This window comes from Peromyscus maniculatus, chromosome 3 (assembly GCF_049852395.1).
Source record: "Peromyscus maniculatus bairdii isolate BWxNUB_F1_BW_parent chromosome 3, HU_Pman_BW_mat_3.1, whole genome shotgun sequence".
NCBI lineage: Eukaryota > Metazoa > Chordata > Mammalia > Rodentia > Cricetidae > Peromyscus > Peromyscus maniculatus.
In genome coordinates, this window is record NC_134854.1 from 115,386,919 (window position 1) to 115,412,637 (window position 25,719).

Below are 25,719 nucleotides of genomic sequence, written 5' to 3' on the forward strand. Positions count from 1 at the left end.
TACTTGTATATATTGTATATAGTTATTGTACTTTTGTATGTAGTTTTTCTTTTGTTAGTCATAACCTTTTGCTTTTTTTCTTTTTATTAAAATAGAAAAGGGGAAATGTGGTGGTAATCTAATTGTATTGAAATATTATTTTGATTTATACTGAAATATTAATTTGATTGTATGTTAATAAATAAAGTTGTCTGGGGGTCAGAGCTATTAGAGCCATAGCAAGAGTGTGGCGGTGGTGGCACACGCCTTTAATCCCATAAGATCTCTGTGTGTTCAGGGATACAGCCAGCATTGGAGACATATGCCTTTAAGACCTAGGGGGCTGTACATTCAGACAGTGACGAGGCAGTCATGTGTTTGGGTTTACAACCAATGAGAAGGCAGAACAACATACTTTAAAAATACGAACCGAGAGGAAGTAGCTCTCTTTTCGCGAAGCTGGGACAGCAGGAGGAAGGGTGAGATTTTAGCTCTGAGCTCTGACCTCTCGGCTTTCTCTTTTACATTGTTTCTGTGTTTCTTATTTAATAAGACGGTTGGTTACATCTACAGCCTGTCAGAAAGGATTCTCTGTCACAGACAGCAAGACTAGATCCCACCATTCCATGCCATGGTTCTTTGTGGAACCTCAGAATTCTAAAAGCTTTCCCTAAAGACTCTGCCTTTAACATCAGCTATCAAGGTGGCCCCAATGTAAAGTTACCATTACAGTGTCTTCTCCACCTCTATGGTCCCCTCATGCCTCTCCCAACACTGTGTGTGTGTGAAATAGGTACTCAGTGGTTCTACCAACAGCATACAATCAACTTCACACCAATCAGATAATTACAGGAGTTCAGAAGGAGAACGTTAGAGGTTGGAGATTGCTGTTTATTCTAAAATCTCAAGACTTTCTGAACCTCTTGCAGGGTGGCTCAAAAAAAAAAAAAAAAAAAAAAAGATGACTCAAAAACCAGGCTTTAGCCAGATCAGAGAGACACTCGCTCCTTGGAGAGCCTCTCCTGGTGAGCATAAGAGCTGGGCAGAGGGTCTGAGGCTTCTTGGACTTGGGCTGAAGTCATGTGGTTCTCCTTGAAGCTTCCAAGTCAGAGGCGCCAGCTGAGCTGTCCGCAATTATTTCTGACCAGAGTCTCCCTCTGGGCCTTGGTTTTGGTTCTTTGTGGCTGGACACACACCAATCTTGGCTCCACATGAATAATCTGGGGAGGTGGCTCCCAGCCAGGAGCTACCCCAGCACCCCAGATCCCATCTTCAGCTCTCAGGAAGACAGGGAGAACCATAGACTTTAGGATGAATCATCATGGCATCCCTTAAGACAGGGAGGAAAGAGCCCAAGGGGAAGAGATGAGCACGTGTCTTCTGCAAAGCCCACAAGTCTTAAAAGAATCATCGAAATATGCTCATTGGTACTAAATTAGAGATGAATCAAATCTAATTAGACCTGCCTAAGTCTGACAAAACGGTTAATTAAATCGAATTGGCCACCTCTCCAGAGTGATTTTCATAGGCGTTGCTCAACACAAATAGGTGCGCCAGAGCCCAAGAGATTTTTTTTTTTTTAAATATCCATTTCTCAATACCAAGTAGAAGCAGCATAGCTCAGTGTGGACAGCTTGCTGGGGCCAGACCAACTGATGTGCAGGTACACGACTAGAACAGAGTATCAAGTGTACTTAGAGGAGAGGTGCAAACTTGAGCACCTTCGGTGGGTAATCTGAGATCCTGAGTATCCAAGGGGGAGCTGTAGAAGAAGATAAAGGGGTGGAGGGAAAGAATACTCAACCAACTTCCTTCCTTCCTTCTTTTCTCCCTCTCTTCCCCCCTCTCTCCCTCCTTTCCTTCTTTCCTTTATTTCTTTGGCTTAATCTTTGAGCTGAAAAAAAATTCAAGATGCTGAAAAATCAAACTCAGGGCTTCACACATGCTAACAAGTGATCTATACTTCAGCACTGAATTAATATCTATACACACCCTTGAATATTTAAAAAAGCTTATCTACAGATCAAATCTAGTCAATCCACAGGACTTCAAGCTCTTAGAGGTTTTTTCATAAATGCATGTATATACTCATGTGTACACACACACACACACACACACACACACACACACACACACACACACACACATACACACCTGTGCTCAAACAATAGCTCAAATGGTAGCTAAATGATGCAAGTAGCAGGGTCATGATGTGTTCCAGTGTGTCCTTTCCTCTCTACTCCTTGTGCTGTGAACATGAATATGATTGGGCTACTGTGATCTCAGGAGTTTAGCTAGAGAGTGGGAGAAAGCCAGGGACAAGGCTGGAAGCAAGGGATAGACAGTATGGGAGGAAGCACTGGTTAATGAGACTGTCCAGTTGAAAAACTGGGACGTGCTCAGGAAGTGAGACATGTAGTTCCAGAAGTTCCAGCGGTTATGGCCATCTTGTAGAAGGAGCATTTGGAGGGCTTGAGAGACGGGGACTTATGGACTACTATCTCACTGGTTAGGGTGGCTACATTAACTGAACACCCCAGAAAGAGCAGCAGATTTTGAATTCCAGCCAATGACTTTCCTCCGTAGACTTTTTGCTAGCTTTGAAGATGTGATTGCTCATTGTGAGGCTCATCAGTAACTGCCGTGGGGGCTGGATATGGACAATCTTGCTTACACAAGCTGCTCACTATCTGCAATCAGCCAGGGGCTTTCTTCTTCTTACTTGACAGGTGATAAACTCACAAAAATAGCCCCAGAGATAGAGACCCACTAAGATGAAGATCTTCCTTTCTGTCTCCATTGTTTATTTTAGACAAGAAATGACCTTGGATCAGCCGGATGGAACAGCTTACACTTTTAATCCCAACAATTGTAAAGCTGAGGCAGGGGCATTGCTATGAGTTAGAGGCTATCTTGGCCTTCATCATGAGACCCTGTCTCTCAAACAACAGTAAAAACATAAATGGACAAGTCATGGGTCATTTAAATTGTCTTCTCCAGTACTATAGTTAACGGGAAATTCAGAAGGGGCTAAGGAGTGAGTGTACACAAGGTTCTGGTCGTGTGTGTTATAACTCTAGTGGCCTAAAAATGAACACACTATACAGTACACTGCCTAAGAGAATGGTTTGGGGGTTTAGCAGACTGCATGTGAATCCTAAAGCAACTCAATTGCTAATGGGGTTGTTGATTAAAGCAGCCTACTGCAAACGCACATCATGACACTGTGTACCAGCATTGGAAGCATCAAGTAGGATGATCTATGGAGCACAGTTGTTAGAACAAAGCAAACACAGACACTTTGGTTCTGATCTCTGATGCAGTGACCCTTTAGTATAAGCAGAATGCTGTCTGCACTGGGCATGTGGAAGGAATTCGTCCGTGGTGTTTCCTTTCCATAAGCAAGGCACGTTGGGACAGTAAGAATCCTAAAGAATAACCTCAGCTTACTCTGCAATAATACATTATCATTGGGAGGCAGTAACACAAGCGTCCACATCTGGGGCGTCTTCAGAAACAGGCGCCCCAAGGTCAGCTTGGCTCTTGGCTCCTGGCAAGTTGCATTTCCCATGGTGCCCAGCTCTGTGCCAGTCCTGTGACTTGGAGCTCTGCTTCCACCTGCATTCTCTTGGCCGTCACCCTGGTGAGGCGGCTGAACTGCCTGGCTCACCCTCTCTTGCCAGTGTGTGCACATATGAGGGTATGCATTTTAAAAACCCACCACAGCAGGTTGCAGCCATGCTGACTGGCTTGCCTGGCCTGGTCCCCACGGGACGCACTGGTTTGGTTAGTGACAAAAGGAGGCATTTTGGCACAATCTGCACCTCTCCAGCTTGGCTGTTGTTGGTGCACATTTGGGGACAGGAGGAATTTTTATTTAGGAAAAGTCAACGTCACATTATGAGCTGCTATGCCTACGCACATTAGAATCAGGGATTCAAAGAGAACGCTGCTGTGGGTGGTGCACACATGCGTGTAAGGGTGCACAAACACACATGGGTACGTGTGTGGGAAGGCCAAAGGACAACCTATCTTGCTGTTCTTCAGAAACACCTCACCTTGTGTTTTGAGTCGGGCGCTCTCATTGGCCTGGGGCTTGCTGATTCAGTTCGGCTGGCTGGCCAGGGAGCCTCCGGGACCTGAGGCCTTATTCTGTGTCCTCCCCAGAACCAGAATCACAAGCACATGCCACGGCACCTGCGTCTAGGGGATGGGAGTCAGGTTCAAGTGCTTATGTGGCAAACACTTGATGTACTGAGCTATCCGCCCAGCCCCAGAGCCCACATTTCCTATGGAAGAGAGCTCATCCCTTCTCTCACAGTGCCCAGAGTGGGAGCTACATTACTGTAGAAGTTTTTGCCCAGAAACACCGGGTGGCACTGCCTGGACCTTTGAGGCGTTCCTTAGGCGTTTTTACAATAGTGGCATCTCGACAGCACCCACAGGCCCTGGTCTTCCCTGCGTTGACAGTGAGTGGCACTTGTCCAGCATCGCTTCTGTTTGTGCCACTCACTAGACAGACATACTCTCTTAGCACCACGGGCAACATGCTGTCCCTATTTTTCAGGTGGGGAGACTAAAGGTGGCATGGCCCTGGCATGGCCCAAGCTCTTTGAGCTGCTCAGCACTCAAGTCCTGTGGTTTCCTATAACAAAGGGTGAGCTCGGTGACCACAGTAGGGTGGCAGGTAGGACTTGCCTCTCTGTCCTTTGTTAAGCTCTAGAATGGCCTCGCCCACAGAAATGGGAGCCAATGAGTGAGCCATATGGAGGTTCTTGATTGTGACAAGATACGTATAACATAAAATTTACCATTCCATCCGTTTTAGCACAGTTGAACAGTATTTGGTATATGCCTCTCCACTCCGCATTTCCAGAGCCCCCCAATACAAATTCCGCGGGCATTCGACGAGTTGTCTGTTTGCTCTTCCCTTCCCCCTCAATCACTCAACCGTCCTTTTCGTTCTCTGGGGATTTACCCGTGATTGGTGCTATGTAAAGCAGAATCCAACACTATTTCCTATGCCGGGCTTGACTTGCTCACCTTCCCAGGATGTGCTTTTAAAGGTTATCCATGTCAGAGGGGAGGGAATTCCCTCCTCCGTAAGGCTACTGTTCTACTTCATGATTCTTCATTTCACTCACTTACTCACTCATCTGTCAAGGAACTCTTGGCTGTTTCGTGTATGAGGTGTTAAAGTGTTCCAGTAGCCACACTGGAAAGAGCCAGAGAGAGAAGCCATTTTACCGCTGTTTTTGTGCTATTGGCTAAACTTTGGATTTATGGTAATACTAGATATGTTTAACCTGATATGTGCAAATTACTGTGCTCTCACTGTGTGATCACAATGCAGATGATTAATGATGCCTTTTACATCCTTTATTTACTACCTAGTCTTTGAAATCTAGTGTGTATTTCATTCTGCAGTGTTTTAGTGCATGGCCACACATCACTTCTGCCTACCTGCCTTTCAGGGAATTCAGAGGCACGTGAAGCTGAGCTTTCCCTGTAGAGCGGTGCTATTCTCCATACTTTAGTTGACCGATCTCACAGCAACGATGGAGACAGGGTTTCTCTGTGTAGCTTTGCACCTTTCCTGAAACTCACTTGGTAGCCCAGGCTGGCCTCAAACTCACAGAGATTCGCCTGGCTCTACCTCCCGAGTACTGGGATTAAAGGCGTGCACCACCCCCCACCCCCAGGCACTACCCACTTCTTAGCTCAAAGTGAAGATGGATCAATGGCTGTAGAACTAACACACAATTCCTAAGAATCTCTCTTTTCATTTATTATTTTTTTTGAAGACAGAGTTTTCCTAAGTAACCTGCCTCAGCCTCCGGAGTGCCAGGATGACAGGCATGTGTGTACCACCAGGTTCTGTTTGATTTATTATGGTTTTTTCATGTAGCTTATATAATGTTAAGAATAACTTTATTAAGCATTCAAGTAATTGTCTTAATAGAAAAGAGTTTCATAACAGAAAACCAGAAACCTCACTGAACCTCAGGGGTGACTGTGGAAATGATGAGTTGAGAATGATTGTGGAAAAATGGGCAGAATCAGGGAAGGAAGGAAGAAAGGGAGGGAGGGAGGGAGGAACATGCTTTACAGAGACAATCTCCTGTGTACCAGTCCCTACTAGAGACATCATATACTACATTGGACTGTGAAACATTATTAATTGGGACTGTCACGTTCATGGGTTTAGTGGAGCATGCTATTTCATGTGTATCTGGAATTACCAAAGTCTTCATGAAAAGGCAGACTTTGTGGAGGGTCTTGAATTCTGCATATTACCTTGGCACACGGGACCAATAGAAAAAAGGAAGCTGCTCCAATAGCGGCAGCAATGATTACAGATGACAGCGTGTCTTAAGCGTGTAGACTATGACAGACACCACATTCCATATACAACCTCACCTCCTTCTCCTTACAGCCTTGACAGTGTTGTGATTCCAGTATGGAAATTAAGAGGCTCAGCTTCAGAGAGCTAAATGCACTGATGGAGAGCACACAATTCTGTTCTAACTCTAAAGCACCCACTAATCATCCTGCTTTGTCAAGGATTGAGCTACTTCTAGGGCACAGGGCTTGTTTTTTCTTGAGCAATACTTGTAGCCACATTAGGGGCAAGTTGAGCAACCCAGAGCCAGAATTCTATGGCAACTGGCAATCCTTCTCCCTTGGTCTGAAGAGGTCTATTCTCTAAGCATAAAGCACACAGGACAGGGCTGGTCGCCTTCCAGTTATTCAAGCCTTCTCCTCACTGACCTGGCCAACAAGAAGACTGGAAATGGTCAGAGCAAACATCATTAAGTACAAGTGAAGGTGGGGATACTGTTTATTAGCTATGGAAGGGTTTGAGAACTCTCCAGCATCTACATCAGTGGTTCCCAACTCGAGATAGAAGGTTAGGGGGATCCCTGAACTTGAATGGGAAGATTACGCTCATCATTACTTACATTCAAATGTACCTGAAATTAAACACTTCCTTCCATTATGAATGTAGAGAACAAGCCACAGTAGCGTTGGCTTTACCTGTGACACCTGTACTTTTCATACAAAATGTGTACAACTGTGGATATTTTGATATCATACTACTGTTTGTTGAAACACTTCAAACTATCATTTAAACTTGTCACCACTATAAAATTACTATAATTAGCTGCCCCTCAATTTAATATGTTAATGAATAAATGTACTACTCACCTGTTTTGGGGGGGTATGTATTTTGCTACATGGATTATAGAAAAATTAGTGGTTTGGGTTTTTTTTTTTTTTTGCAGTTTTATGCTCTTTATTTTATTATCCCAAAATAGTGTTTTTCAGAAGGAATCTATATTCTGTAAGAGATCAAAATATGCTTCAAGTCAAAGAGTGATACACACACTTATCCTTTGACGCCTGGTGACATTGTTTTCACTGTGGCTCTCCACTCATCCAACACTGCAGAGGGACAACGCCCTCCATCCCCATTAAAGAGTCTCACTGAGGTCACTGGGAGGTGTTGGGACACAGTCAACAGAACTGAGGAAGGACGGACACCTTCAGCACCTTGGAAGGGAGGGACAAGGTTTCAGATCTGAAGGAAGAACTCTGCCCTAACTCAATCCAGCCCAGCATTCTTTTCTGGGCACTCTTTTTTCTTAGCTAACTAGTTCTGAGAGTCCTTTTGTGAATAACATGTCTGGATTAGTTTGCTGGACAATTGCTTTGGCTTGGCCAGCCTCTGATTGTCCTTGCTTTTGTCAGTCAAAAAGCCTTAATCTTATTCGAATGCAATTTAATTCCCTAGAGAGCTGAGTCTTTAGTCTTCCGGGTTTATAAAGTGAGGGCTTAGAGCATTTCCAGGGGAGATGACATGGTGCTCCTTTCAAGCTGGGTCAATCCACCAAGGAAATAATTAGATAAATGCAAACTCCAATCCAGAAAGGAGGAGGAAAAGAATTTCTCCACAAATTACTTTTAGGACATTTAAGTGGAATTGAATTAGAATGTCAAGGGCCAGGGAGCTCTCAGGAGGTCATTCGATCTAGTCCTCTGTTGCTGGGCAAGAGCACAGATGTGAAAATCAAGCCTTCATTTAAAAGGATTCTTGGGAAGCAAACATTTTACCTATGCACCAATGTGAGTCTTGCAAGATGGGCTAGAGGACCTTGTGGAATTCAAGAGATATTCATTAAAAATGCAATATAATTCATTAATCAGTTTTTAAAGATTCACTTCCATTAAATTTACTTATTTTTATTTAATGTGTGTGTGTTTTGCCTGCATGTATGTCTGTTCATGCCTGGTGCCCACTGAGGCCAGAAGAGGGCATCAGATCCCCTGGAATTGGAATTAGAGCTTGTTAGCTGCCATGTAGGTGCTGGGAATTGAACCTGGTCCTCTGAAAGAGCAGTGCTCTTAACCTCTGAGCTACTTCTTCAGCTTCAGTCATTAAACAGTTTTATAATTAAACACTTATTTATTAAAGTCCTGCTATGTGTCAAAGACTATTCTAGACATTAGAGACATATCAGTGAATTTATACTCCAGTGGATAAAGAATAAGTAGTAAGAATATTGATGGATTTGTTAGATATCAATAAATTCATTAAAAAATGGAAAACACTGCATTGGATAATGATAATGGATTCCATTGGTTATATGTGTGTAGATAGGTAGATAGATAGATAGATAGATAGATAGATAGATAGATAGATAGATAGATAAGGATTTAAGGCAGGAAGGGAGATTAACCCAGAGGGAAGTGGAGGCAGAGGGCAAGTATGACCAATTTACATTAAACACTGAAAATTTCAAAGAATAAGACAGTGTTTCATAAAAAAATAGAAGTGGCAAAGCATTGCAAAGTGGGGAATTTCAATAAATGTATAAGCATGGGGGACTTACAACATGCTAAGAACTTAAAATGGTGCCTGGCATGATAATTTTTTCATAAATAATGTATGTCATATATAGCTATAATACATATGAAATTTTTGTTAGTCTCATATTCAGTGGAGTTGATTTGGCATAATAAATACAGACAAATCTTGCTTGGCTTAGACAAAATCGCATCTTTTTTGAGGATGACACAGCTCTCTTTGAAGAATCTGAATCAGGAAACTGATTATGTTTGGAATATGCCCCAGTCTCGTCCACACAGGACTAGGCAGGGTGGGAGGAAAAAAGGGAAACTTCAGAAAGAAAAAATGAGAACAAGACAATGTAAGGGATGAAAAGATTAATGCATCTGGGCTAATAATCTGAGCTAGGCCAAAGGATGGACTTGGTTTAGAAAAAAAAGGAATTGGAGAAGGGTGTTACACATCTCAACAGCCAGCCAAAACCAGCAGAATGATAGGGTTAACTGGGTGGGTTATAAGTTAATAACATCTTATCTGCACAGCTCTGCAGCACCCATGGTTTTATACAGATGTGGTTTGCTAGAGATGAACCACAGATACGAAGTACACACCGTCTAGTGGATATGTAGTGAACTTTGCCATTCAGCTCTGTGTAAACACATGCAATGGTGGCCATGCAACGTCATCATCTACTCATACATCTTAGAATTTGCCCCTGTTACCAAGCAATTCATGACTACACTGTGCTTTTTCAAAAAAAAAAATTACTAATTTATTTGGAAATAGACAGACAGCAAGCACAGAAATGGCAAATTCACTGAGAAACATGCCAAGTGGATTCTGGGACATCAGGGAATCTCTGAGGAGAAATTTTTTCCTCATAGTTAGCCCCCTGATAAGAGAAACCAAAGCAGCAACCAGGCAGCTTCGGATTCTTCCTTTCAAGCAGAACAAAAGCAGAGTGCATTTGGCTTTGCCCTCCTCACCCCCAGTGTTACCTTGGTTGGGATTTGTTCAGCCACCTATATATCTATAGTTCTCTGACACGGGAACTTACTGACCACAGAGTAAAACCTGGTCCCATCCAAGCTAAAAGGCACAGTCTATTCAAATGTGCTGCAGTGAGTCTGAGAGCGTAATTACCAGTGCACTGTAATTTTCAAAAACTTTCTCATTGAGACGGAATAATTCAGCACGTGGTAATTCTGCTCGAGTAGTTGAAACACTTCATTTGCCCCTCGAGCTTCTCCCAACACGAAGGCCGCGTCGGTTTGCCACACCAAGTCATCTGTGTACTCCATTTCCAATCTCGGTACACAGTGCTTCCCCTCTAATGGAATTACTTCCGGGGCAAACATCCCACAGGCTTCAAGGAATCATGCTTACTTTGGATGTCACATGATGCAGGTGTGTGAAGATTTAGAGGCAGAGTCTGAGTAGGAGATAGAAAGGGATTCAGGTATGGTAGGCCAGAGAGACTTATTTTTTTATATAACCAAATGAATGAGTGATCTGTTTGGACATCTGGGATTCACATTGTGTCTAATTTTCTTCAGTGTTCTTGGTGGGAAGACCGCAGCGACAGAAATGGTTTTCTCTCCCCTTGCGGTTTTACTTAAGCAATCAGCATTTGGGTCTCACATAGATGCTCTGTTTAGGCTAACTAGCCGTCTGGCTACACGTTCCTCCATGGGATCTTCTGGACTGTTGGAGTATTCAAAGCTGCTCAACTATAGACCTGCTGTCTAGTGTCGCTATTACCATACTTACAACCCTTCAAGGAAGAGACTATTCTAACAACTTCATGGGAAGAAACATCTCAGCCAGATATATCACTTGTCTATTATAGAATTAGGAGCCAAATAGCCTGGACTGACTGCCTAGACACTTCAGGGACGAAATGGAATTCTGAGCTGACAAACACTCCTATTGGTTATAGTATGGTAGAGTTGCTTATGGTGGTGGCTTACGATATGCTAAGACCACTCATTTCATGTGTTAACTCACCTAAAGGTGTCATTGACACTGGGAGTAGACAACTTTCTTGTCCTGAGTTTGTAGACAGGGGAAGGGAGGCACACAGCTGTTAAATGACTGACTTGTTTCATCATGAAACGGAGAGTGTCATTTGGTTGCGAGCTGTCTGGCTTCAGGCTCTGCCCCCTCCTCTGCCTCAGAAAAACGTTACTTTTCACAGGTGTTTCTATTGTGCTACCTTTGAATTAAAAAGACAGCTAGCACAGTGGCTTCGGAGGTGCCTCGGGGGTGTGGGCTTCTGGTAACTCACTGGATACAAGCATGCTGTCCGTGGCTGGGTCTACCTTCCAGCGATGGAGTCTTCCACAACTGCACATTGGAAAGGTGGGTGGTGTGATCCTCTGTGCTCTTAAAGTCAGATCCATTAGTTGGGCATGTTGGTATTGCCTTGTAATTCCCGCACTCAGGAGACTGAAGGAAGAAGGACCAAACAAGTTCAAGGCCATCCTGGGTTACATAGTGAGTCTGAGGCCAACCTAGGCTATAGGAAGAAGCTGCCTCGAAAAACCAAAATGAAAGAAAAATGAACTGCCATATCCTTGCAGGGCTTCAGGTACTTGGCCTTATCGGTACAGAGAGGAAATAAAAGGAAAAGAAAAGAAAAGAAAAGAAAAGAAAAGAAAAGAAAAGAAAAGAAAAGAAAAGAAAAGAAAAGAAAAGAAAAGAAAAGACACACGGGCAGGAAAGCTGGGATCGGATGAAGAAGCTGCCGCACCCTAGAAGCTCAGCATGTTCACTATATACAGCTGGACAGGGAGGCGGGGTTTGTAGCTGGACCCTTCTCTGTCCTGCGGTCCTGCAGCAGCTTATAAAATAATCACTCAGAGGCTTAATATTAATTACAAATTGCTTGGTGTATGGCTCAGGCTTATTGCTAGCTAGCTATTAGATACTAAATTAACCCATTTCTATTAATCTATATATTGCCACGTGGCTGTGGTGTTACCAGTCTGCTGACATCTTGCTCCTTGTGGGGTGGGCTGGTGTCTCCCCAACTCTGCCTTTCTTCTCTCTGAATCTTCCTTGGATTTCCTGCCTGGCTATAACCTGTCTTGTCATAGGCCAGAGCAGCTTCTGTATTAACCAATAGTAGTAACACATATTCACAGTGTACAGAAAGACCGTCCCACAGCAGGGGTTATTGCATACAGCTGAACCAAGGAGGCGGGTTAGCTAATCCCACTAGAAGCAGGCAGTCTCTGGAAGGAAGCAGTCTTCAAGCTGAAGTATCCATGGTGGGCAGAAAGCTATGGTGGGCATTTTCTGCACACACTGTTGACACTTGGATCAGGAAATAAGACTTTGGCATTTCCCTGAGCCTAGTCCATGGAAAGCTTTGCCATTTCTCATGGGGCTGAGGCTCTGGGGCCCTTGACAAAGCCATATCCATGTCAACCGCACAGATTCACTAAGGACTTCATTCACTCAAGGCTTCCTCTGATCCCCTTACCAAACAGTCACTTGACCACACAGAATGACACATTTATTTTAAATTCATAAATTTACACGGATACACCAAGGACAATTTCATTTTTTTTAAAACTGTATTTTTCACAAAAATGACAAATAATTTGAAGGCCATATAAGAATAATTATATTTAGGAAACATTGATTCTAATCCAAAGCCTGTATTTTGCTGGTATGAAAGAGGCTGGGGCAAGAGGATTATGAGTTCAAGGCCAGCCACTCCAGGCTTTATAGCAAGACTCTGAATAACAGAGAAAGGGAGGAGGGGGCAGGCCATGAAGAGGGGCCAAGAGGGAGCCCCGTATTTTACAGAAGAAGTTTTTAGAGTCCAGGTTGCTCAGAGCGGCCTGCTAAGGGCAGCACAGCTGACAGTGGATGATGGCTTCCTTCTCTGACCTCATACTATGCAGTGGGCTCTGTTCCGACCGACCGCTCTCCTGGGGCTCTCGTCTAATAACAGCTCATAAGGTGAATATTATTGTTGTTTCCACATTTTACAGAGAGGGAAACTGAGGGTTAGAGGCAACACAGTTTGTGCCAAGATCAAATATCTGATAAGAGGTAGAGTTGGGACTCAAACGCCAGACTTCACAGGTGCCGGGTCTACTACAAATCTGTGTCCAAGTGGTGGGAAGGGTTAGCAGTTAATTACCAAGCAGGCCCATGCCCATGTTCTTTCCAGATCACTCAGTTTCCTGTTGTCTCTGAATATTAAGATTTCATAAAACATAGACAAAAAGGAGGGGGGGGGGCTGATGTTGAAATTTATCCAAATAAAATGATTATTTAAGTTTCTGGCTGTTAATACACCTTCACAGTAACAGCTCTTCTCCACTTGGATGTGATAATGTCATTGGAGCAGAAGATTAAATTTAATGGTACTATGGTAATGTTTTCAAAACAGTGTGATGTAACTTGTTATATGAGCCAAACATAAATTAACAGCGCTAAGAATTCTCCTCCTCAACCTCCACGTACTCACAAGCCCACATCTTGTTTTGTATTTTTAAATTTTGCTAGACGCTGACAGTACTTCAATAACAAACAAGAGCCTTTAGGTAAGGCTTTCATCATGAAGAGCATCTCCTGGGTTTCTTCATGCCATGCCTTGATTAACTGCCATCCTTTGGTGGTGATAAAAGGAAGCCAAGTCAACAGCAGTCTGCTCTCTCTTCCAGGGGAAGGTGAGGGCTGCAGAAGAAATAACCAGGGCTACAGTTGGAGGCTGTGAAACCTGGTGTTCTCCTGAAAAGGAGGGGCGCTGATGGAGCCCAGAAGCCAAGCAAATGTAAGTGACAGGGTCTACCCCATGTGCTGGGGTTTCTCTCATCAGCTGTGTGAGCCGAGCACAATGATCCCCGGGTTATCGACTCAGAAAACTGATGCTAAGATGTTTTGTCCCTGAGTAGGAAGTGGAACCCAGTCTCACACCCACAGCTGTCTGCCTATAAATTCCTCTGTGTGTGTGTGTGTGTGTGTGTGTGTGTGTGAGAGAGAGAGAGAGAGAGAGAGAGAGAGAGAGAGAGAGAGAGAGAGAGAGAGAGAGAATGAGGAAAATGAGGGTGTTTGTGTGGGTGTGGGTGTAGGATGTGGAGGTCAGAGGCTAATCATGGGTGCTCGTCTTCCATTTCCACTGTTTACTTCAGGTCTCATTGCTGCATATAACAGGCTGTATTTCAAACTTCCCAGGATTCTTAGGTCTCCACTGCCCATCTTCCCATGGGAGCACACGGATCACAGACGTGTGTATTACTGTGTTTCGATTTTATGTGGCGTCTAGGGATATACACTGAGGTCCGCACACTTGTGTGGCAAGTGCTTAACACACTGAACTGTCTCCTTCCTATAAATCCTTACACCCCTTCCCGGTTGGCACGGGATCCTTGGCAATGGCAGAACAGTCCTTGGAGCAGAGACATCCCCAAGGCTGATCTTCTCATCACTTCAGTTTCCTAAACACTCTTTGTAATTAAAGAGTTGAGTTAATTACTGATGAGGCACCTGGCCCACGGTTCACACAGGTCCTGGTGGTGTTGGGTGTGTTCCTGTCTAGCTGGAAAGTTCTGCCGCTTCATTTTGCTCTTCTTTCCAGAAAAGGTCTGGACTATTGACCGACACCTGGCAGCCTGGACACACCTAGCAGCCTGGACTTGTGGTGCAATCATTGTTCTAATTAAGGGTTTTTCCTCAGGCCATCTGTTTTGCTTTCCCACCGAAATATATCACAGCAAAGGCCTTCTCAGCTGGAGGTAGGATGTAGGAATCTCACAATAAACAGTTTTCGCCAATCACACAGATAGGTCATAGCTCAAAGCAGACGGTTTATTTCAACCTTTGGAATGGGTCTGCCAATGTCTAATCATTAAGGAAGTGACTTTAACATCCACATGTCCCCCAGGGTGGTCTCTAGGTGCCACACTATGGTTTACCATGCCCCTCCTAATATTCTTCCCAAATCTCCAGCTCACCACCACTTCATCCCAAGGCCTTGGTTGTGTGTCCGAATTACCTTGGTGGGCTCTTCTTTGCTCTGATCTTAGCTGTAGTGTCACCTTTGAAGAGACTTCCTTCCTGTAAAGAATGATCTGCTAAGGAACCTTGCTGTTTCTTGCCTTTAGAGCTGACTGCGGTGTGAACAGCTGCTTGGCTCTCCTGGGACCAGGCCCATTACTAAGAGGAGTGCTCTCTGAAAGCAGGATAGTCAATAGTCAGCCCTAGAGCAGTACCACCAGGCATGGAGCAGGGACTCAACAAACTCAACAAATGCCTGGAAATTGTATTAGTGCAGCCCATAAATACAATCTCTCTCTCTCTCTCTCTCTCTCTCTCTCTCTCTCTCTCTCTCTCTCTCTCTCTCTCTCTCCCTCCCTCCCTCCCTCCCTCCCTCCCTCCCTCCCTCCCTCCCTCTCTTTCTTTCCTATTTTGGTCTCTGACAACAGAATTCTATCCTAAATTATTAGGGGGAGAAAGATATGTAATGGAAAAGGTTACTGGTGGATTTCTTATTAGTTGGATTGAGTCACAACTAAATTCTGAAAGTTCCATGAGCCCCCAGAGGCTCCTCTTTCTGGTCTCACACTCACTGGCATGGGCCCAGTCCCACCTCCCCCACCATGGTCCTGCATCCCTTTCTCAGCTGAGCTCTTTTGTTTGAATTGTTTTCCATTAACCTTGCGCACCCAAGTATTCCTCAGCTCAAAGGAGGTGCCAATATGCCATATCCCGATGACATATGCCAATGTCTTCTACCATGATTTAGGGAATATTTAATGTTCTTGTGCCTACTCACATTGCTGGCTCCACTCCCCACCCCCTTCTTTCCCCTGAACTGTTTTCTCTTGAACTCTGCTTTCTGAGATTGCCAGAAACTCTCTTGCTTCTGGACCTTGGCACCTGCTCCTTGCGATGCCTTCCCATTCCTCCCCAGCCCCCTCCTCCTATGCTCCAGGTCACTGGGCTAGCATCTGTTCATTTCAGCATTGAATGGATAGTCCTTTCCTTCTGAAAACTTCTAGAATAGGGTATGGGGCCTCCGACACCTTGGATTTTACCCATGACAGCAAGCAGGTTTTCCCCAATACCCAGCTCACTAGTTTGCTTCCCCTTAAGTCTGCATTTGACCAGAGTCTATTCATAGCTCTAGTGTTGGACACAACGCTTGGTACTTTGCTGTCACTCAGGAGTTTTGTTTGTTTGTTTGGGATCTTTTGTTTTGTTTTGTTTTTTTAATGTTATGTGGGTACCACAGAAGCCAGAAGCAAGTTTTAGATCCCCTGAAACTAGAGTTCCTGGTGTTTGTGAGCCACTTCATGTGGGTGCTGGTAACTGAGCCCCAGTCCTCAGCAAGAGATGCAAGTGCTCTTAACTACCAAGCCATCTAGATTTCCAGTTCCAGTCCCTCAAGAATTTAAATAATAAGGAAAGGACTTAAAAAAGGAAGAGAAGATAAGGGAAGGGAAGGGAAGGGAAGAAAGAAAAAGAAAGGAAGGAAGAAAGAAAGAAAGAAAGAAAGAAAGAAAGAAAGAGAGAAAGAAAGACAGAAAGAAAGAAAGAAGAAAGAAAGAAAGAAGGAAAGAAAGAAAGAAAGAAAGACAGAAAGACAGACAGAAAGGAAGGAAGGAAGGAAGGAAGGAAGGAAGAAAGAAAGAAAGAAAGAAAGAAAGAAAGAAAGGAAGGAAGGAAGAAAGAGAGAAAGAAAGAAAGAAAGAAAGAAAGAAAGAAAGAAAGAAAGAAAGAAAGAAAGAAAGAAAGAAAGAAAGAAAGAAAGAAAGAAAGAAAGAAAGAAAGCGGGCCAGGCATAGTGGTGCAGGGCAGGCAAATCTCTGTGAGTCCAAGGCCAGCCTGATCTACAAAGTGAGTCCAGGACAGCCAGGACTACACAGAGAAACCCTGTCTAGAAAAAACAAAACCAAACAAATGAAAATAAAAAACAACATAAAAAAAAGAAAAGGCAGGAAGGAAAACATTTGATTTGCATGGCTTTGATTGACATTTGGAGGCAGCTCAGCAGCTGATTGTCTGCTGTGCTCCCTCTACCCAGAAACCACTCTGGCTCTCTCTTTTTGCACAATCCCCAAGAAGCAAGGTAACCTACCGAGGAGCCTCCACTCACAGACCCCGCCATTTACAGCGTAAGGTTAGAAGGTGATTTTTAGAAACTGCATCATCTGTGGCGCTCGCTACTTCTCAGCAGAAACTCAAAAAGGAAGGAAGTTTCAGCCAGGCCTCAAATTGGCAAAATGCAATGCTTTATGTTTTTGGCCCTAAAGACAAATATGTAATCAGGGAGGTATGTAATCTGGTCTGGAAACTCAGGCCAGATAGGGTGACATGGAGAGAGAGGAGCACACACAAACACACATAACCATGAGCGCTCTGATTTGTGCAAACCACATTAATGGATGGCAGCTTCCTACCTCTGAAGTAATTTATAAATTAAAATAATTGCCTCTTTGAACTGTTCTGATATTAATTGACCTATCACTAATGTAAGAACAGTCTCCAAACCATCCAAACATTACCTAAACATTCTTATTCCCTTTATTCTGGAAATTCAAAAACCCACAAAAATAGACCCTCTGTTCTGGTGCCAAGGGTCATAAAGAAAAACCCATCATCTTTGATGACTTTGCAATTCTTATTCTATTTCCTCATCAAATTAACTCCAAGTGAAACAGTGAATACTCAGAACTTGAAGTCTTCCCACCCAGGCTCCCCTTTAACAGTCCCCACCCTGAGCACATGGATCCAGTTCTAGCTCAGATTTCTGGTAATGAGAGCAGGGCAATTCATTATTTTTTATTCATTTAGCTTTGGATCCATATCCCAAGTCACCTCAGATTATGGGCGCCTGGCATTTCCTTCCAAGGTAAATGAGAGAGAATTGAAGTTGGCTGGGATCCAGATGTGCACACGTGGAGAAGAGCGTGCCTGGGTCACTGAACAGAGGTGACCTTGACCTGTCTTGAAAAGACAAAAGCCATAGTGTTGAAGATAGGGGACTCCAAGCAGGGGTTCTAAACCAGGGACGTTTGGCCCCTGAAGGACCTTGAAGTCCCGAGACATTTGATGGTTATAGCTTGGGGAGAAAGAAAAACTACTGCTGCCATCAAATGGCTGCTGCGCACTCTTGAAGGAACATGTCACCTCCCAGGACACAAAGGACTACTATCCAGGCTCCATGTCAACAGTACCCAGACTCAGAAATCCAGCCCTGCAGTCTAGAAGTTGTATCTTATGTTGCCTCTTGGTGGTTGTGTGACCTTTGTATGTTTATTTCTTTGTATGTCTTTATGTGCGTGTTTGGGTATGTAAGCATGTATGCATGTCCATGCAGAGGTCAAGGAACAGGGTGTTAAGTGCTCTCTCACTGGCATGGAATGTAGCAAGCAGGCTAGGCTGACCGGCCAGGGATCTACCTATCGCCCTCTCCTCAGCACTGGGATTGCAAGCATACCCAGTATTCTTGGCATGTTTCCTGAGCCATCTGAACTTCAAAGTTTTTTTTCTATAAAATGAAGATAACAGTAGGATATCTAATTTTATTAACGTTCAATGAAAGAAATTGTATAGGTTTAAAAATATACTCTGTTTTTATTTATCTCCTAGTGTGTTTCAAGTAGAAGTCCCCATGATTTGGTGGTAAACTGTTGGCTTAACATGTTTTCAATTAGTATATCTTTGTCCCTATTTATGGAGTTCAGCACAGTAAGTTAATGCATGCATACATAATGAGTAATGATCAAGTTAGGGTATTTTGCATTTCCAGTTCCTCATTTATCATCCTATGCACTGGGGCGCATCAAGGCCTTCTAGTTATTTTGAAGTGTATCATGAATTGTTGCAGGCCACGGTTACCCCATTTGAGCATAAAACACAGGAGGCCATTCCTCCTGCTTGTAAATATAGCAGTCTTGGTATACTCCTGTGTGTTGGTGGCTACTGCACAGCCTCTTCGTAGCCACTCGCCCTCCCAGCCCCTAATGGCCTGTAGTCTAGTTTAAGAAATCAATGTTTTTAGCCTCCACAATTATTGAGAACATGCCATATTTGTCTTTCTGTGACTGGATAGTTCATTGAAGAAAGTGTATTTCAATTTTATCCATTTTGACACAGATGGCAGCAATTCATTCTTGTACCTCAGTGTGTGTGTGTGTGTGTGTGTGTGTATTTATGTGTGGTGGGGAGCTTCTGTTTACTCATCTATCAGTGGATCCCTTGGTAGACACGTCTTGATTATTGTGGGTATTGGAAGTGCAGATGTACCAGCAGTATGGTGAGCACATTTTCTTTGGATGTTTGCTGAACATATGCTTGTTCTGGCCCTGGCTGTCTGCGGTACCTCTGTGCCATTTTCCACAATGACTATACTAGCCTACATTTCCAGCACCAGCACATAAGCATCCTCTTTGTCCAGATCCTCAGCAGCATTTCTTAAGCAGTAGCACACTGCTGGAATAAGTTGATGTCCCAGCATTTATATTTTGGTTCTAAAGCCCAAGTTAATATTTTCTCTCACTGCATTTGTGGACAGATAGAAAATGACTTTCAGTTCTACCTATGACATAGAAGTATTTGCCAAAATTAGGTGTTTGTTTGGAATAACTAAGGAATACTAATTTCAAAAGGCTAAAATAATTCTGTTTCCATTTAGTACTATGAAATGGCCAATTACAGATACAGACATCTTCCAACATCTCAGCAGACCTATGGTCGGTCGCTAAGTCAGCAATCCAACAATACTTGCTTTAATTTAGACAGCAAAACAAAAACAAAGGTTTCAGTTGGTGAGAATACTCTTCTCCGAATTCCCTGATTAGAACAAAATGGACATATCCATCTAGTCTGTGTTTTTCCATGTGGCACTAATAAATAATGTCAGCTGAAGCGTGAGCATCAGCACTGTGACTGCTGTGTGAAATTCAGTATTTACTTGGACAAAAAAATCAATTTGTATTTATAGCACATGTTACCAAAAAGCTTCCCAAAATTGCTATTTTAAATAAGAAGTCTCTTAGCATCACCTAAAATTAATCTGCTTGTGTTTTCTATCCGCTCTGAATAATACTCTCAGTGATTTGATGAGCAAAAAATCAGACATTCTCACCACTTCTTAGTGTCATGCCATCCATGACTCTTCTCCTCTCTCTCTCTCTCTCTCTCTCTCTCTCTCTCTCTCTCTCTCTCTCTCTCTCTCTCTCTCTCTCTTCTCTCTCTGTTTAGGGGGCACTTTTTGCTCACCTTTCCTAGAGCTTTACTTTCTCAGGTGAAAATGGGCTGGCAGAATCTTTCTTGAAAATTCACTAAGAGGATAAAATGCACTGATTGTGAGCTTGGTGTTTCTTAAGAGAATTGTTCCAAAATGGTTAGTTATATTATTGTAATGGTGACTATGTTGTTTTTATAGCCAGAAATGGGCTGTTACTCTGCATTCACTGAGGAATTTCAAAAGCACTGCCACCCACAGGCTAAATAAAACCATTTTTCTCACCATAGTATGTATAAGCCATATACAGCAAGCTGTTGCAAAAACAACTCAGGATCCCTGTTGTTGTTTTGGGGGAAACAGAAAGAAATGAGACAGAGGAATAACCACAAAAAACTTCCGATGGCCAGATGGCCGCTTACCCCAAAGCTAGTGAGGCTTTCCTATCTCCACTACATTGTTTCCACATTCTCCTTTGACTTGGGGTGGGGGTGGCGGTGGGGGGGGGAGTTAGGAAACAAATTCTTCTGCATTCACCCCCCCTTCCACTCAGAGCGGCTTTCTACACAGCCAGCTCATCACAAAATTCTTAGTGGTGGTGAAGAAAATGCTCAGGACAGCAGGGTGAAATATGAAAAGGGTGATTTTTTTTTTAAAGAGATACCCATGGCATTTATTCATGTGCTTACTATAAGCGCAATGCATGTTTCTTGTAGAAACTACAGAGCAAAAAGAGTGAAATGCAGATTATGTCGCTAACCTCAGCATCCAGAGGTGAGACCTTTTCTTGCTACCGACACTGAAAGCATCACTCTCCTCCTCCGTGTGTGCATATCACTGAATGTTCTCTTAGAGAATGTTATTATAGAATGGACTCAGTGAACTTCTTCTGTGATGAGACAAACTGTACCTTAGACTTTGTAGGCTGGGTAAGGTCTGTCCCAACTAGCTGACTCTGATTCATTCTGTCATGGTACCATGACAGCCGTCACCAACAGTCAATAAACATGGAGATGTAGCCCGGTTCTCCCCTCAGTGGCCTCCATTTCTTGAACCTCTCATTTGTTGATCCCTGTAAGAGTGCCATTTTCAGAATAGTGTTATTAAATGCCTTTACATTAGCATGTCATCAATAGTGCATTACATGTGTTTATAGGTATTTGTGTGTATATAAATGTGTGTGTGTGCTTGTCCCGAGGCCAGTGGTCAGTCAGGTGTCCTCCTCTATCAGTGCATAAAGCAGGCATGGTCTTTGTATCTATAGCCTCAGCACCCAAGAGGTAGAGTTTGGATAATCATAAGTTCAGTGTCAACTTCATCTTCATTATGAGTTCAAAGCTAGTATGTGATACATGAGACTCTGTCCAAAACAATCCCACCCCCGCCCCACAGTCAATCAGTCAGTCAATCAATCAAAAAATAAATAAAAATGAGGGTGAGAGGAGAGGGAAGGACGGGTTTTTTGCCCTGCTGGTGATCAGAACCATAGCCTCATGCCTGGTAGGCTAATTGTTCACGGCTGAGCTGTACCATTTTGTTTTGAAGACCTTGTTTTATTCTTGCATCATTCCCCTTTTAAAGTGTTCTGATAACAAGCACAGAGCAGTCGGATGCACTAAAGCCTGGGGTAGACACAGAAGGGCCCGTGTGAGAGGACCTGGAGAATGGTACCACAGGCAAACAGACGTGGAGTTACCTGAAGTTGCTGATTCGACTCTCAGCACCAGGATCTAGACATTTCTTCTGGATGTCACATTTTTCTTCCCCTGATGATTGCATTTAATTCACTATCATACTGTAATACTGCAGCTGTCACTCAAGGGGTCCCACTGGAGAAAATGCTGTATTGAAAGTGCATTCTGGCTCCCAAATGAGTGCAGCTTTTAGCTCCTTCTCACTGCAAATCAAAAATGAGGTCCCTGTATGCTTAAAAAGTCAAAACAGGATGTCATACTGTCACCTGGAGGGTGAAGTTCAAGATTATAAAAAGTACTTGTGGAATTCAAATGAAGAGGGAAAAGTTTTTGCTTGGAACACATGTAGTATCAAAATAATTGGAGCTCTGGCATATGACAGACATATAAAGACATTTATATCCACATGGAAACTTGTAGTTTTTAGGAATTATTGTCTGTCAAATATGGCTTACCTCAGTAGATAACTGTATTAATGACCAATCAAAGGTTTCTCCCATTCCTCCATCCATTTATTCATCCATTTACCTGATGAAGAGCCATTGTGCTTTATAGTTCTAGTCCAGTAATGGTGCTGGATAGTTCACAGTCCATGCAACCATACCCACTAGATACAAATCAATAGCATTTAAATTACTCAACAATGGTATCAGTACTGACCACACCTGTTCATGGAAGCCTGGGTGGCAAAACTTAGAGAGGCTCACAACATCACCAAGATTCAATGTCCACAGACAATCCCAAGCATGTTCCAGGTGTGATGTGAGGCACTGAGATTAGAGCAGTGAGCAAGACAGACTTCTGCTCCTGTGACATCAGACAGAAGAATTAGTAGCTACAAAACCCAAATAAATACAGATTGAGATATGTGCTAAGAAATATGAGAAGGGGATGGTGTATGAACTTCTAGCAGGGGACCTGCTTCTAAGCTAACAGGGAAGGAAGTCTAAGGGTGCAGGCAGCGTTCAGGCTGGAGCCTGAGGGATGTTTATGAACAGGACAACCACGACAGGGGAGGAGGGTTCAGGAGAGAATGAAACCCAAATCAGGAAGGAGCATGAGGCAGCCAAGGAAGAAGAGGTGGTGCAGAAATGGAAGGAGACTGGAGCAGGGATTCAAAGACAACAGGGCTCCACTGTGATGCAGATTTTCCTTCTCATCCTAAAACAAAGGCTGGCATTACATGTCCTATATTGGAGAGCCACAGCTTTTAGCAAGGTTCCAGTATGTGTATTATGAAAGCAGCCTATGAGTAGACCAGACTATATGGAGGGGGCTGAAAGTATGAAGGCTGTGTGCATAGTGCAAGTGACAGGTGTTAGTGGCTTGCTATCGGGTATGTCCACATGCCGAAGAGGTGGACAGATCAAAATGGTCGTCAAGTGCAATGACCTGACCTAATCTCGCATTGCTATTTTGCAGTCAGTACCTCTGAGCTACTTCTACCTTTAAATGCTCCCAGACAATGCTAATTACCAACTATTGTGAGTGGCTCCATGAAAGGCAAAATGACTTGATGTTAACATCAAAGACCATTGTAATCAAATCTTCGACTTGCCTATTAAGATGTCATGTAGCCAATAAAATAGTCATTGCCCTTTTATATACCCAAAGCCCCCTTGACAACCTCAAATTTAATTCCTCCTTTGCCGTCTATAACTTGAAGTAGTTCCCTCAATGGAATAGTAATAATGCATATGGTCTACCCCGAACAATGCCTACTAGAGCACAGTTATTTTTCCTTTTTACTATTGCTTTTGCCCATACATTATGTTGGGGTCATGGGATGAGAATTAATTACATCGTTGTTCCTCAATATTGGGTACCACAATTTGAGAAAATAGATACAAGATCCAAAACAAGAGAGGTGACAATTCTAGTTTTCTTCCCCAAATGGCTGAATTTATCGGCACAGATTGGCTTTTGTGTTCACATCTGCCAAATGCAGTGACTGGTACACATAGCACAGATGCTAATTTTTCCAGTGCCTTTGTCAGAGATAGTGAAACTTTGAGCAAGGCCTGGGTACTAGCTATGACTTGGATGTGTTCTTCCGTGGAAGAATTTAATAGAATATTCTCAGTCTCATAGGAGTCATGGAAAACACAAATCTCAGGGCTAGGTACATCAGAAGGCTTGGCTGTACAAGTTTCTCTGTATTGTTGTGACTCAGTTTCCCTGTGTATGAAATGAGGATGATAATGGTGCTACCTAGTAAGTCAGATATGAGGATTGAGCAAATGGTAACATTTGTAACTCATGCATGGAAGCTCAGATATGTTTGTCATTATTATTATCTGGAGAATCCCGTTGCCCTATTGGGGAGCTCCAGGAAAACTCCTCCCCAAAGAGAAGAGCTAGCAAGAGGGCTGGACACAGCAGCTCTCTGGTGCTCCCACTTTATGGGACAGAGTTGGCACCAAATGTCAAGCAGAGAGGAAGAAGGATTTGTCCCTCCCGTCTTGTCTTCTAACCCCATCTACCTCAAACCTGTCCCCTCCCTTCATGACTCTGTCTCCTAGACAGAGGGATTGTGTCATGCTATCAGAGAGCCTTTCCCAACAGGAGCCCACTCACTGTCCTCTGTATCCACTTGGCAGTTAAATAGTGCATGGTGAGTTTGAAGAAGGGCACGCTTGCCTCCAAGAGGAGACTGTCTTCCCCAGGGAATAAATGGCAGAGGGCTGGGATGTGGTCACAGTATCCAAACTTTGACTGGGAAGAGTGAGGTGCTGAGTGTCTCTTCCCTTATGTTTTTCTGAACTTCCAGCCTTCAAGGTCTGGTTTTCAGGGTCCCCTAAAGCTGCAGGAAAGCATCAGAAACAGTACTAACTCCACAGCCAACAGTCAACACCTGCTGCATTTATCATTTTTTTTCCTGAGCAGAATTTTTGGTTTTCCCTGTTCAAAGTAGAAGCAAAGAGTACCAGAGGAATCAATTATAAGACAGACCCATTGATAGAGTGCTCTCTCATTTATATTCCTGTAAGTTAGGTTGAACTGAGATGTGGGATACCAGTTAGTTAGGCAGGCTATTAGGAGGCAGGAAAATCAGTGAACGTGATGACTAACTAGGTACAGAGAACACTCACAAAATAACTGAGTAAAACATCACACTGAAGTGTAATTGAATTAATTTAATTTAATATGAGAAAAATGTTAGTCACTCTCTTTTGTTATTAGTTATCAACATGCCCCCCCCACACACACACATTGCAGTATCCAATAAGACTTTTTTCTTTTACTTGTGTCTACAGTTTCACAGTCTGTGGTAGCACTACAGTTAGCCCATGTAGTTAACAATGGGCTAATTCTGACCCATTGTTTTGTGAATAAAGCTTTATTAGAACATTGTCAGCCCCTTTGTTCATGTGTTATCTGCAACAGCTTTCCATGTGGGGGCTAAGTGGTTGTGTCAGACACCATGGGGCCCTCTAAATCTAATACCACCTGGCCTATGATGAATGTGTTCTGTGTTCGCTGACCCTTGCCCCAAAAAACAGGAGGACATACATGAAGTGCTTTACAAACAACGAATAAACAGGCGAACACACCAGTACAAAGAGCAGAGGACACAAATGCAAGTGGATTAAGGAATGAGACTATACTTGGAATGTCTTGCTTAAATCCTCTTTTGCTTACTATTGTTTTTAGGGCTAGGGATCTGGCTCAGAACACGAAGTGATCGCTGGCCTGTGCAAGCATGAGAACCTGAATTTGAATCCCCAATGCCCATGTGAAAGCTAGATATGATGGTGTTTGTAGCCCCAGCATGGATGGGCCAGAGCTAGCACATCACTGGGGCTCCTAGCCTCGCCACACAGGACAGCAGCAGGTTCAGTGTGAGACCATTCCTCTGAAAGTACTGTGGAGAGCGAGAGAAGAAAACACCAGATGCTGAACTCTGACCTCCATATGCTCATGTAGGGACGAGAGTACCCGTGGGTGAACATCCACCTCACCTGCTCACATATGCACCATGTGCA

At 43.5% G+C, this 25,719-nt stretch overlaps 1 long non-coding RNA gene across 12 annotated transcripts in view; it reads left to right on the plus strand.

Annotated features, from left to right (window-relative positions):
* LOC107399835 (uncharacterized) overlaps positions 1 to 25,719 on the plus strand; it is a 356,785-nt gene that overhangs the window by 167,931 nt on the left and 163,135 nt on the right. For 9 of the 12 annotated variants that reach the window (XR_013050028.1, XR_013050030.1, XR_013050031.1 and 6 more), the window contains exon 3: positions 13,513 to 13,622. The exons of the other annotated variants lie outside the window; for them this stretch is intronic. This is a non-coding gene — a long non-coding RNA (uncharacterized LOC107399835). The remainder of the gene's footprint in view (positions 1 to 13,512; positions 13,623 to 25,719) is intronic. 12 annotated transcript variants of the gene reach the window in all.